Below are 15,485 nucleotides of genomic sequence, written 5' to 3'. Positions count from 1 at the left end.
CCTGACCTGCAGAGAATAATCTAAAAAAATAGAAATACCAATACCTGTACTTTGAGTAAGTAGACTGTCTCCACCTTGTCATGCTGTGGTCTTGGTATTGCTACGTATTTCCATCTTATGGAACCAATGAAAGATGTAGCCACTAAAATATTGCTTTGTACCGATATTTTTTGATCCAAATAGCAAATCAATCAAAATGCTAGAATTAAGACAGCACACCGCTACGATGAACACACATACAGAAGTTGCATGATTGGCTAGGATTGTGAAGTAGAGGTAAAAGTCCGTGATCTGAAAGAATTTACATGTACTGATATAATCTCTCTTGGATAATGCTACAGTGAGCTTCTCCATCAAACAAACTACAAACCTTATTAGTATCTTCATCTTCTCCCTCTCTCTCACCACTCTTCCAACAACCAACTAATTCTGTGTCCTATCAGTATTACCTCCTGGATGTCACTTGGATTAGTGTTCCCAGCCATTTCTCTTCTACCTTCAGCATATTTTGCTTTGTCTGTGTGTGAAGAATTTCCTGGGACATGAGACTTGCGATGTTTTTAAAACCAAGATAGTCCAGGTAAACTGGGACTTGGAACTTTCAGTGCTACATCCACTAAAGTCCCAAGCAAACCCGGACAAGCCAGTCCCCTGTAGCCTCAGTCCCTCACCATTTTTACCTGGAATGCTCTATGCGTATTGTATTCTTCCTCACCAGGAGTATCTGATAAATTACGAACCACCCTATTGTGAGTCTCCTCTTGTTCCATCTACCCTCTATATTGCTCTCAATTGCTCTAACTAAAATCCTAATTTAAAAACCTGACCTTCCCATTTAAAACCCTTCTTTGGTTCTTCTTGTCTCTAAGAGGTTGACCAACCCCTGAACATGTCCACATAAACTTTTATGTCCTTGCTTTTACTTGGAATCCCACCCCTTACACCTTCTTGGTTTTTCAAAGTTCACATCTCTGCCAAGTTTTCATGGACATTTCATTTGATTTAAATGCACCTTTATGTATTCCCCTAGCACCCTGTACATTCTTCTGCCATAGCAATCATCACTCTTTTTCCTAAATAACATATTTGTCTACCTCTTCTGTAAGTTTCTTAAGGGCAGGGAGCTGCCTTATTTGCTTTTCTTTAGTAAGTATTGAACGTTGGTTTCTCAAGATTTGCCCAAGGTTATATACATATTATATGACAGAGCTGGGATTCAGGCTCATGTCTTGGTCAACTGAAAACCTGTGCTTCACGTTACTCATTGAACATACCTCTCTTTATTGTGTATATGTCACATTCTAATGTATAATTATTGGCTTATTTTTCACTCCCCTCTAAACACGAGGAAGGCCAGGAGGGCAGATGAATTATAAAATGAGTTATTAATTAGAAGACTCTCTTTATTTCAGAAGTGGAATTAGTCTTAACTAGTTGTGGGGACTACCTTCTAAGAAACTAAGACTTGAAAGTTGATACACTTCTCCTTTTTTTCATTGTTTGCTCACTTGATAAATGTTCTTTCTCTTTGCAATCCTGAATTTTAAAATGACATAAACATCAACTATTTTGTGGTTTGAATTCCACTTAAAATGAAATGACCAGTGCTTGTCTATTATTCATGAAGAACACAGGCTGCCTTCTGCACTATCAGAATTGAAATATTAGTAGAACAACCACCTGAATCTCACACTTCTGTAGCCTAATTTCTGGAATAATTCTATGTGGAAACTTAGTAATGAACGTCAGTCAGCTACATATGGAAATATTTTACCAAAAATAATGAACTCATTCTGCTTTCTCCCCTGCTGCTTGTCCCTCCCAATGTCATCTAACATCTCAACCAAGACATCAAAGTTTAACTCTTCTACTGCAGCCATAATTATCCTTATTTTACAATGTTACAACTTCAGGCACCCTACATAATGTCTTGTCAGATTAACAAGAAGTGAGATTCTTTGATATGGAGAGAAATGTATTGTTTAGCATCAAAATAAATGGGAAAGGAAAAGGTTTCTCAATGACTTGAAGAACAGATAAAAAAAATATGAAGGTAGATGTGCAGATATTCTACACATAACCTCTGCAAGACTTCAAGCCATCTATGATGGCTCTTTGGCCGTTGTTGGGAAGCTGTTGGTTGTAGCCAGTCCAGCTCACTCCATGTTCCACAGCTGTTCCCTGATTACTATTATCAATAGAGACAATAAATGAAACTGACCAGATTTAGAACAGGCCCATTCTAAGGCTTTTAAGTTCAGAGCATTTTTTTTCTCACTTTATCAACCATGGGAAGTGTCTTTTACCATGTTAAACTTTAAGTGAGGCCTTTGACTAGGCAGGATCTTTTTGATTCCCTTAACAAGTACTAAACTTGTTGGTAGAGAATTTTTCAAAACTCTCAATTATATCTTAAATGTCTAGCAAGAATTTTCTATTTTTCTGAAACTCTAAAAAAACAAAAAAAATCAGCCGCCATCAAAAATAACTATGAAAATAAAAACTGTGATTTCTGGTTAAAGATAGTAAGCAACTACACAGGTTTTACCTTCTCTTCCTCTCAAGATTCTGTTAAAATGATATCAAAATCCTTTTGTAATGAGTTATAAGTCCATAAAGCTAAAAAAATGAGGGACAATATTAGTGGGCGGAATGATAAGAAATATCAACAATTTCTGGAAGATACAAGCAGATTCAAGAGTGGTTGCGAATGAGCGGACTGAAGGAAATCAGAGATTAAAATCCACTCAGAATGTACACCAAGAGTAGATCCCACTGAAAACTGCAAACAAGTTATAATGACGTGTCAATGTAGCTTCATCAAATTTAACAAATGCTCCACTCCAGTGGGGATTTTGATAATGGGGGAGGCTGTGCATGTGTATGGGCAGAAATACATAGGAAATCTCTGCATCTTCTCTCAATTTTGCTGTGGGCCTAAAACCACTCTAAAAAACTGTTTTAAAATGCAGTCAGAGGAACATAAAGATACGTGAGGAGCGGAGCTGCTCCCAGGTAACCAAGGAGAGGCTCAAGACATGGCAAAAATTGCAGTGAGGTATTGAGATAAAAATAGGAAGAATATTTTAAATTCAGATTATTTAAATATAAAGATTATTTTAAATACAGTGTAGTAATGTCCCTCTTGCCCATTACTCTTCATTCTCAGCCAAAGAATGCCTTTGGTTCATACTTCAGGTTAATAATATTGAAAGATCTTCTCTGGAGAACTGAAAGTCCCCTCCCAAAGAAAAATGAACTCCATATATACTGCCATTTGTATGCCATCCTGAAAGGCGGTCAACCTCCCCTCTGGTTCACTTGAAAGTGAAGTGTGCTAGGCAAGTACTTCTAGCCCACCCAGAGGTTCTAATGACTTTGATACTGCCTCACTTATAACTATGGATTAACATTTATTTACAGAAAGCCTCCAGCATGAAAAAGAGAGCTCAGTAGAGACAAATAGAAAGAAAGGAACACAGTGGAAGCAGATAGTGAAAGGAACAAAAGAAACTTTAAACAATTCTAATTAATACCTTGGAGAGGTATCAGAAGACAATATATCCATAAATCAACAGCTGGATATTATTTAAAAAGTCAAGCATCAAAGAAGAGCTTTTAGAAGTAAAAACAAATATATAATATCCTCTCAATTTTTAACTAGAAAATAAAAAAGAAATTTTAGAAGATTAAAATTCAGGAAATATCTCCCCAAAATAAAACGGCAAAAATAAACTGACAGGCAAAACAAGAAATGGAAAGTAGGAAATAAAATACAACTAAGAATCCATCTAGGCAAGCCAATACCTAATTTAATAGGATTCACAAAAATGAAACAGGGCAAAACAACAAAACAAAACTAAAAAAAGGGAGGAAATTTTCAATGAAAGAATACAAGAAAATTAAAAGAAACATGTCTCTTTATTAAAAGGGAGCACTGAGTATGCAGCACAAGGAGAAACCCACATCAAAATTTGTAATCATATTTTAAAATATTATAGGTGATAAGTATAACCTATAAATTTCTAGAGAGAAGGAAAAAATTATACAAAGTAAAAGAATTAGAATGGCATCTGGGTATGGTGGCTCACGCCTGTAATTCCAGCACTTTGGAGGCCATGGCAAGCAGATCACAAGGTCAGGAGTTCGAGACCAGCCTGACCAATATGGTGAAACCTCAACTCTACTAAAAATACAAAAATTGCTGGACTTGGTGGTGAGCGCTTGTAGACCCAGCTACTCAGGAGCCTGAGGCAGGAGAATCACTTGAACCTGAGAGGCAAAGGCTGCAGTGAGCCAAGATCACACTGCTGCACTCCAGCCTGGGTGACAGAGTGAAACTCCATCTCAAAAAAAAAAAAAAAAAAAAAAGAATTAGAATGGCATCAGACTTCTCAACAGCAACACAGAGTTTCAGAGAATAACAGAGCAATGGCTTCAAAATTCTAAAAGATACTTTCAACTTCTGTATTGTTCATTGAATATATTACATGAAAAAGTAGAATAAGGAAATTTTCAGATATGCAAGGACTCAGAAAATTTACTTATCTGGCACCTTTACCTGCAAACCTATTAGAAAAGAAAGACATGGGATCTGGAAGTGCTGGCCTGACCTAGGAGAGCTATAAAACAAAGTTATAGGATCTTAGCCCTGCAATAGGTTTATTAAGCCAAGTTGTTCATGCTAGATGTAGAGGGCAGAAAACAGTAGGAACCAGATCTTCGTGAAACAAGAGGGCTTGATAGGGTATTTGATGTGAAATGCAGTTGGAGGTAAAAAATAGATGCAGATAACAGAGCTTATGGGATATTTACAGGGAATTAAGTGCATAGATATAGCCAATTGTGCAACCAGGAAAGAAACTCTAGGGCTGGAGGAGTAGTGATAAAAGGAAATAAAATAATATGATCTGACTATGAAGTAAACGTGAATATATTCATACAATAAAAATAATTACTGATTAAATGAAAAACAGTGATATGAATATAGAAGAGAATTGGAGTGTGAGAAAGTTAGGATGTTATACCTCATCTATTATAACAGGAAGCAAAGAGATAATGTTTAAAGTTATAAATTATTGCATATTGTACTTATAATATCAGAGAAAGCCAGTTAATAGTGTCTGCTCCTGGAGGGCTTTAGCCTTGGGAGAGGTGAGGCAGTGGTTGCTGATTTTCATCTACACTCTACACACTATTTGATTTTTTTAAAGTATATATTATTTTGGTAACAATAAAAAATCAAATTAAGAAAATATACTTAGATCAAAATCTTGAATCTTTATGTATCTATTGAATTCTTCTTTTCTGCCTAAAGAGGCTCAATCAAGCCAATCCTAAAACATATTTTACTCTCAAGACTGAATCCCACTCAGTCACCACCATATGGCATTTCTTCCTTTCAACATAATAGTGATGAAAAAGGAAAGCTGTCTATCATAATTGTCTCACTCACTCCTTCATCCATTCATCACTTTTGTGAATCTGCTTTCTATTCATCACTTTTGTGAATCTCCTCTGGAAAACATTATCAAGAACCTCCTAATAATCAAAGGTTTCCTTCCAGTTGTGGACATAAACGTTATAAACCTCAACGTGCTTACTCGGCCTTGGTTGAAATGAAAAGAAATCTCATATCACAATGATATTCGTTGAGAAGTCTTCAGAGAAAATAATCCTGCCATATGAACTTTGAATACTAAAACTACTATGCTAGTAGTTTGGCCTTTGTTTATAAACAGAAATATACAAGGATGGAGAATAATTGCATGAAAATGAACATAAAGCACTGTTGGGACACTAGCCCAATTAGATAAAAGTTTGATTTTTTTAAGTTTAAATCTATACATACAACACTTTTTTACCATCATGAATTATAATTCTCTTCTTTAAAAGTTGGAGAAACTCTCTAAGACAATAACTAATAATAAGGAAGTATTCGTTGTTTCATCTCCCAAAACTTGTGGTGTTTGTAATACATACTGGGTATAGGAAATTGTACTTGTTCATGTAATCTGTAGAGTATTTTTATTAATGAAAATCAATCTGTTGATTTAAGTTTTAAGTGAACTTAACAGATGTATATTAATTAACCTGCAACTATAATACCATTAGGTTTATATTAATTCATATATTATTAACAGATTTATATTAATTAACCAACAACTATAATACAACTATAATAGTTGTTAGAAAATAATTTGGAATCAGGTTATTTCTCTCAAACCTCTCAAAGTAAGTAATAGTTGGCTTTCTATATCTGCAGGTTCTCCATCCACAGATTTAACCAACTGTGGATGGAAGCTGAAAAATACAATAATAAAAAGATACAAAATAAAAATACAGCATAACAACTATTTACATAGCATTTACATTGCATTAGGTATAAGTAATCTACAGATGATGTAAAGTATATAAGATTCAGGAGAAAGTTGAAACCCAGTCCAAGGAATCCAGTAAAATGATTCGAGAGCTGAAAGACAAAATAGCCATTTTAAGATATAATCAAATTGAGCTTCTAGAGCTCTTATCACAAGAATTTCATAATATAATCAGAAATATTAACAGCAGAATAGACCAAGCTAAGGAGAGAATTTCAGAGTTCCAAAACAGTTCTTCAAATGAACTCAGACAAGAAGCTTTATGAGGGAAGGAAAAATGAAATCCTTCTTAGGCAAGCAAATGCTGAGGGAACTTGTTTCAACTAGACGAGCAAGAGGTCCTTAAGGGAATGCTAAACACAAAATCAAAAGAATGGCACCTGCTACCCAAAAGACACATTTAAACACATAGCTAGCAGGTACTATAAAGCAACTATACGATCAAGTCTACATAACAACATGATGACAGAATCAAAGCCACACTTTGATCAAGTCAATACTAACCTTGAATGTCAATGGGATAAATGCCCCACTTAAAAGACACAGAGTGACAAGCTGGGTTAAAAGACAAGACCAACCATCTGTTGTCTTCAAGAGACCCATATCACATGTAATGGCACTCAAAGACTCAAAGTAAAGGGATGGAGAAAGACATACCATGCCAATGGAAAACAAAAAAGGTCAGGACTTATTATTCTTAGATGAAATGTATTTTAAACCAATAAAAAATAAGAAAGATAATGAAGCGCATTACACAGTGATAGAGAGTACAATTCAATAAGAAGACTTAACTACCTTAAATATATATGTACTCAACATTGGAGCACCCAGATTAAAGTTTAGATAAAACAAGTTCTTCTTGGCCTATAAAAAGGCTTAGATAATACACAATTGTAGTATGAGACCTCAACCCAACTGACAGTGTTAGACAGATCATCAAGGCAGAAAACCAACAAAGAAACTCTAGATTTGGGCCGGGCACAGTGGCTCATGCCTGTAATCCCAGAACTTTGGGAGGCCGAGGCGGGTGGATCACGAGGTCAAGAGATTGAGACCATCCTGGTCAACATGGTGAAACTCTGTCTCTACTAAAAATACAAAAAATTAGCCGGGCATGGTGGCACATGCCTGTAATCCCAGCTACTTGGGTGGCTGAGGCAGGAGAATCACTTGAACCCAGGAGGTGGAGGTTGCGGTAAGCCAAGATTGCACCATTGCACTCCAGCCTCAGCAACAAGAGCTAAACTCTGTCCCCAAAAAAAAAAAAAGAAAAGAAACTCTAGATTTAAACTTGATACATCACCAGTTGGATTTAATAGACATTCATGGAACATTCCACCCAGCAACCACAGAATATACATTGTTCTTATCTGCACATGGAATATATTCTAAAATTGATCACAGGCTCAGTCATAAAGCAAGTCTCAATAAATTCAAAACAATTGAAATCAAAACAAATACACTCAGACCACAGTGCAATAAAAAGAAAATCAATATCAAGATCTCTCAAAACTACAAAAATATATGGAAATTAACTTGCTTCTAAATAACTTCTGGGTGAACATCAAAATTAAAGCAGAAGTAAAAAAATTCTTTGAAATTAAAGAAAATAGACAGAACTTACTAAAATACCTGAGATGCAGTTAAAGCAGTGTTAAGAGGAAAGCTTAAGGCCCTAAACACCTTCATCAAGAAGTTAGAAAGATCTCAAATTAACAATTTAACTTTGCACCTGAAAGAACTAGAAAAAAAGAACGAACCAAGCCCAAAGCTATCAGAAGAAAAGTAATAACCAAAATCAGAAGAACTTAATAAAATTGAGATACAAAAATCTGCACAAAAAATCAACGAAACCAGGACTTTGAAGTTTGAGAGACCACTAGCTAGATTAACAAAGAAAAAAGAAGAGCTGAATAAGTACGATCAGGAATGACAAAAATGACATTACAGTCAATCCGACAGGAATACAAAAGATCTTAAGAGAATACTATAAACAGCTTTATGCACACAAATTGGAAAATCTAGAGGAATGGATAAATTCCTAGAAGTACTTCCTCATTGGGAGAGCTTGTTTTACATATCTGGGTGCTCCAATGTTGCGTGCATACATATTTAGGAAAGTTACATCTTCTTGTTGGAGTATAACCTCTATCATTATGTAGTACTTTTCATTGTCTTTCTTAGTTTTTATCAGTTTAAAGTCTGTTTTATCTGATATAAGAATAGCTTCCTTTTTGTTTTCCATTTGGGTGGTATATCTTTCTCCACCCTTTTACTTTGAGCCTGTGGATATTATTACATATGATTGGATATTCTAACTTCCCAAAGATTGACATCCCAAGATTGAATCAGGAAGAGATTGAAACCCTGAAGAGACAAATATCAAGCTCTGAAATTGAATCAGTAATAGAAAATCTACCAACAAAAAAAGCCCTGGACCAGAGAGATTCACAGCCAAATTCTACAAGGTATATAAAGAAAAACTGGTACAAATTGTACTGAAACTATCCTCAAAAAACTGAGGAGCAGAGACTTCTCTTTAATTCATTGTATGAAACCAGTATCAGCCTAATACCAAAATCTGTCAATGACATGACAAAGAAAGAAACTTCAGGCGAATATCTCTGATGAACATAGATGCAAATATCTTCAACAAAATAGTAGCAGGTAAAATCCAGCAGCCCATCAAAAAGCTAACCCACCATGATCAAGTAGACGCTATTCCTGGGTTGCAAGGTTGGTTCAACATACATAAATCAATAAATGTGATTTACCACATAAACATAATTAAAAGCAAAAACCATATGATCATTTCAATTGATGCAGAAAAATCTTTTGAAAAAATTCAACATTCTTTCATGATAAAAAACCCTCATCAAAATAATAAATTAAGGAGCATACTTCAAAATAAGAGCCATTTTTGATAATCCCACAGCCAACATCATAATAAACACCAAAACCATTCCCTTTGAGAAATGGAACAAGACAAGGATGCTTACCCTCACCACTCCTATTCAACATACTAGTGGAAGTCCTAGCCAGAGCAATCAGGAAAGACAAAAAAATAAAAGGCATCCAAACAGAAAAGAAGTCAAACTATCTCTCTTCATTGACAATATGATTCTATACTTAGAAAGCCTAAAGACTCTGACAAATGTTGACTAAGACTGATAAATGAATTTAGCAAGGTTTCAGGATACAAAATGAATGTACAAAAATCAGCAGCATGTCTATACACCAATAACAACCAGAATGAAAATCAAATCAAGAACACAATACAACTTACAACAGCCACAAAGAGAAAGAAATACCTTGGAATCTATAGAAATGCAGGTAACCTAGGAGGTGAAATATTTCTATAAGAAGACTAACAAAACACTTACAAAGAAATCAGAGATGTGTCAAATAAATGAAAAAAAATTCCATGCTCATAGATTGGAAGAATCAATAGCATTCAAATGGCCATACTGCCGAAAGAAGTTTACAGATTCAATGCTATTCCTATCAAACTACCAACATCATTCTTCACAGAATTAGAAAAAAAAAATTCTAAAATTCACATGGTACCATAAAAGAGCCCAAATAGCCAAAGGAATCCTAAGCAAAAACAACAAAGCTGGAGGCATCATATTACCTGACTTCAAATTATATAAGTCTACAGTAATCAAAATAGCATAGTACTGGTATAAATGCAAATACACTGAACAATGGAACAGAATAGAAAACTTGGAAATAGAACCGCACACCTACAACCATTCAATCTTAACAAAGCCAGCAAAAATGAGCAATGGGGAAAGCACTCCCTATTGAATAAATGGTGCTGGGATAACTGGCTAATCATATTCAGAAGAATGAAACTAGATCCTTACCTTTTACCATATACAAAAATTGACTGAAGATGAATTGAAGATTCCAATATAACACCTCAAGCTATAGAAATCCTAGAAGAAAACCTAGGAAATACCCTTCCTGAAATTGGCCCTGGCAAGAAATTTTTGGCTAAGTCTTCAAAAGCAATTGTAACAAAAAACAAAAATTGATAAATGGGGTCTAATTAAACTAAAGAGCTTCTGCACAATGAAAGAAATTATCAACAGAGTAAACAGACAACCTACAGAATGACAGAAAATATTCACTAATTATTCATCTGGAAAAGGTTTAATATCCAGCAACTACAAGGAACTTAAATCAACTAGCAAAACCCAAATAATCCCATTAAAAAATAGGCAAAAAACGTGAAAAGACACTTTTCCTAGAAAGACATACAAGCAGCCAACAAACATATGAGAAAATACCCACCATCACTAATCATCAGAGAAATACAAATAAAAACATAATGAGATTCAGTCAGAATGGTTATTATTATTATTATTATTGAGACTGAGTCTTGCTCTGTTGCCAAGGCTGGAGTGCATTGGCACAGTCTCTACTCACTGCAACCTCCGCCTCCTGGGTTGAGGCAATTCTCCTGCCTCAGCCTCCTGAGTAGCTGGGATTACAGGAACCCACCACCACACCTGGCTAATCTTTGTATTTTTAGTAGAGATGGGGAGGCTGGTCTCTAACTCCCAACCTCATGATCTGCCTGCCTTGGCCTCCCAAAGTGCTGGGATTACAGGCGTGAGCCAATGCACACAGCCTAGAACGGCTATTATTAAAAAGTCAAAAACAACAGATGCTGGTGAAGTTGTCAAGAAAAGGGAACACTAAGACATTGTTGGAAATGTAAAATAGTTCAGCCACTGTGAAAAGCAGTTTTGGAGATTTCTCAAAGAACTTACCACAAAGTATCATTGCTGGGCATATTCTCAAAGGAAGATACATCATTACAGCAAAAAAACACATGCACTTATATGTTTATCACCATGCTATTCACAATAGCAAAAAGATGGACTCTCTATCTATCTATCATCTAGATAGATATATAGAGAGAGCATGGAATATATATATGTGTATATATATATATATATATACACACACACACACACACACACACACACACAGAGAGAGAGAGAGAGAGAGAGAGAGAGAGAGAGAGCACGGAATACTATGCAGCCATAAAAAAAGAAATCATAGAAATCATGTCTTTTGCAGAAACATGGATGGAGCTGGAGGCTATAATCCTAAACAAACTGAAACAAAAACAAAAAAGCAAAATATCTCTTGTTTACAAATGAGAGCTAAACGTTGAGCACACATGGACATAAACATGGGAATAATAGACAATGTGGACTGCTGAGGGGGAGAGTGGGAGGCAGGGTGGGTTGAAAACTTACCTATTAAGTACTATGCTCACTACATGGTGCAGTATACCCATGTAACAAACCTGCACATGTGTCCTCTGTATCTAAACTAAAATTTGAAATTAAAACAGTTAAAAATAAATAGATAAAAATAAACCATATGAGAGGCTTGCATAGGTAATATGCAAATACTATATACCATTTTATATAAGAAATTTGAGCATCCATAGATTTTGGTATGGGGGAGTGGGAGAGATGCAGTGGAGAGTCTCACAACTGATACCCCATGGATACTGAGAGAGGACTGTATTTTTAGAGATTCTAATGCAAATACATTTTGACGCCTTCTCCTTTCATTCAGTCCAACCTCTTTCCTTGGTCTCCATGACATCATCTTTTCCTGGGTCTTTCTATTACCTAAATACATTTTGCAGTTCCTATTTCTTTGCCTAATCCTGAGGTGGTGATAAGTCACCACTCCTCAATTCTCATTTTACATATTCTCCCGAGGTAATTCCATTTTACACATTTTCCCTGGATGAATCTCAGATCTATATCTTAAGTAAAGACACCTATCCTGAGCTACAGATTATTATTTTCTTTTTTTTTTTTTTTTTGAGACGGAGTTTCACTCATGTTACCCAGGCTGGAGTGCAATGGCGCGATCTCGGCTCACCGCAACCTCCGCCTCCTGGGTTCAGGCAATTCTCCTGCCTCAGCCTCCTGAGTAGCTGGGATTGCAGGCACACACCACCATGCCCAGCTGAATTTTTGTATTTTTAATAGAGACGGGGTTTCACCATGTTGACCAGGATGGTCTCGATCTCTTGACCTCGTGATCCACCCGCCTCGGCCTCCCACAGTGCTGGGATTACAGGCGTGAGCCACCGCGCCCGGCCCAGATTATTGTTTTTAATTGCCTAAAGGGTAGCTTCACTTTTGTCCTTGTGCTGGTCCTTCCAACTCAAAATGCCCAGAATAAACAATCATAATGTCCATCTATTCCTTTCCCTTCCTTTCCTAAGTAGAAATTTCAGCACCGTTCCCTCTCTTTACTTGTTTAATAAATTCAACTGGTCGAGTTCCTATGGATTCTATATTCAAATCAACATTTTAGTATGTCCCTTCCTTCTGTCTCCACTGCATCATCCATGTAACAGACTTTTCATTGCTGCAGCCTAGCTCAGCTTGCTGATTAATGCTAGTTCTCTGTCTTGCAGTATATCCATTACCAGATGTCTTTAAAAATAAAGACACAAACATTCATTCAACTGCTTATAATTGTATGTAGTTCACAGAACAATGTATAGTTTCCATAACATGACATAGAAAGTCTTTCAGAATTTGTCTGCTGCCTCTTTTATTACCCCACACTTGGTTGCTTCTCTGATGTGCTGTACTACTTGCTATTTCCAAGCATACCAAACACTTGCACATACCCGTGCCTTTCTTCATTCCTTTGGCCCCAAATGCTTTTCGTTCCCTTTCCCTCAGGGCATCAGTAGACTGGGATTCTAATCCCAGCTTTGCTTTTCATGAGTTGCGTATTTTGAAAAAAATAATTAACATCTCAGCCCATTTCCTATGTTACCTGTAAAATTGCTTTCTCCCACAGTCATAATGAACATTCAATGAAGAATACACTGAGTTTATCATTGCTTTTGGAAATAACTGCTTGCCTTGAATATTTATTTATTTTGTAAATGTACATGCATGTACTTTTAAGATTCATTCACATCATAAAATAAACCCTGCAATCATTCACATCAGCTAGAATCATGTTCTATCACGTACTAGCTTAGTATTCTTGGCCAAACCACTTTACCTCTCTGAGTTTCAATGTATTTAATTTATAAATCATGTCTACCACAAGAATTCAGTTAGTTAATAAATGGAAAGCAGGAGTTCCATAAATGGCAACTATTGTGATTATTAATGTGGCTTCTGCCACATGTTTGACTAGGACTCGATTTTCAAACTCCTTGAGAACAAGGGCATTTACACTTATCCTTGTGTCCCCATCTTCATGCTTGATAAGTAACATTTTATATATTCATAAATATCAGTCAGACAGAAATTAATGCCTATTTTACAATTTGTCATCATATTTCCTCTGAATTTTTTATATGTTGCTTACTATGAAAACTAAAAATTATTTAATACATTCATATTTAGTAGAATCATGACTGATACTATCTCCTTTTTTATTTTACATTTTAATTTATTATTATTTTTAGAAATGCATCACTAATTAAAGATTAAATTGCCCAAGTCTTGGAAATTGAAAAATATAATAATAAATCTTTTCTTTTTCAATTTTTAATTTTGGGAGTATGTAGTAGGTACATATATTTATGGGTTACATGAACTATTTTGATATAGGCATGCAATGTGTAATAATTACATCAGGGTAAATGGGGTATCCATCACCTCAAGCATTTGTCCTTTGTGTTACAAACAATCCAAAGCTTTTAGTTATCTTTAGTTATATTCTTTTTGTTATTTTTAAATGTATAATTAAACTTTTGACTACAGTCACCCTTTTGTACCAGAAAATACTAGGTCATGTTCATTCATCTTAACTATATTTTGCTTTAACCATCTTACCCCCAATCCTCCCTGACACTTCCCAGACTCTGGTAACCATCTTCTACTCTCTATATGCATGAGTTCAATTGTAATTTTTAGCTCCCACAAATAAGTGAGAACATGTGATGTTTGTCTTTCTGCACCTAGCTTATTTCACTTAACATCATGACTTCCAGTTCCATCCATGTTGTTGCAAATGACTGGATCTCATTCTTTTTTAATGACTGAATAGTACTCCATTGTGTCCATGTATCCCATTTTCTTTATCCATTCACCTGTTGATGGACACTTAGATTGCTTTCAAATCTTGGCTATTGTGAATATTACTGCAATAAATATGGCAGTGCAGATATATCTTGTTGATATTGTGATTTCTTTTTGGCAGGTATATACCTAGGAGTGGGATTGCTGGCTTGTATGGTAGCTCTGTTTTTTTTTTTTTTTTTTTTTTTTGAGGAAATGTTTTGTATTTTAAAACAAAGGGCTGTAATTGGGATATTTTTCTCAATCAGAAAAAATAGCAATACTTCAAAAGTAAAAGCTGAAAGCTAAATGAGACTGTTTCCAAAACATTCACTAAAGGTGTAGCAGGCTAGGGGAAAATTATCCTCTATTTCTTATTGCCTTAAGTATCAAGAAAAGCACTAAAGGATAGAAGCTGCACCACAGCAGGGGTTGTGGGTAGGTGTGGGGAGAGCCCAGAGAGGCAGGAGGTTTAAAATATTTCCTTGCCTTGGTGATGCTGGAGATTGTATGTGTGTGTGTGTGTGTGTGTGTGTGTGTGTGTGTGTGTGTGTGTGTTGTTACCTGTGTGTATCTGTGGCAGTGTGTAGGGGGTTCAACTTCTCCCAGTTCTTGCTTCTCCAAGCCTAGAGTTAAATTCTTCATGGGGATGGGAGAGCGGCCCGTTTTAATATTGGGACCAATTTAATGTGAACATAGAAACCATGACGCAAATAGGAAAAAGTTGAAAGAAATTAGATTTAATTATTAATTAGTTTCCATTAAGAAGAACACTGTAACAGAAAGTCCTTAAAATCAGAAAATCCTTAGTTCTTAGAACACAGCTGGCCTTTAATAATTCCTGAATTTATTATTACTCAGCTAGACTGAGATTTATCTACAGTCAAAAGTTTCATGCTTAAACAATTACTAGAAAAACAATGTAGCAGGGAATAGGTTTTAATATTTTTAAACAATAAGTGCCATAGCCATTGTGCTAAAATATTATTTTAAAATTTATAGTAGTTAATACAGGGCAAAGTCTTAAACT

The 15,485-nt window shown here is 35.5% G+C and overlaps 1 protein-coding gene across 1 annotated transcript in view; it reads right to left on the bottom strand.

Annotated features, from left to right (window-relative positions):
• Positions 1–15,485, bottom strand: part of DCHS2 (dachsous cadherin-related 2) — a 272,685-nt gene that overhangs the window by 11,694 nt on the left and 245,506 nt on the right. The gene's annotated exons all lie outside the window — the stretch shown is intronic.

This window comes from Sapajus apella, unplaced genomic scaffold (assembly GCF_009761245.1).
Source record: "Sapajus apella isolate SASKATOON/1434 unplaced genomic scaffold, GSC_monkey_1.0 scaffold67, whole genome shotgun sequence".
NCBI lineage: Eukaryota > Metazoa > Chordata > Mammalia > Primates > Cebidae > Sapajus > Sapajus apella.
Note: the sequence above shows the minus strand (reverse complement) of the source record. Positions and strands in the feature narration are given on the sequence as shown.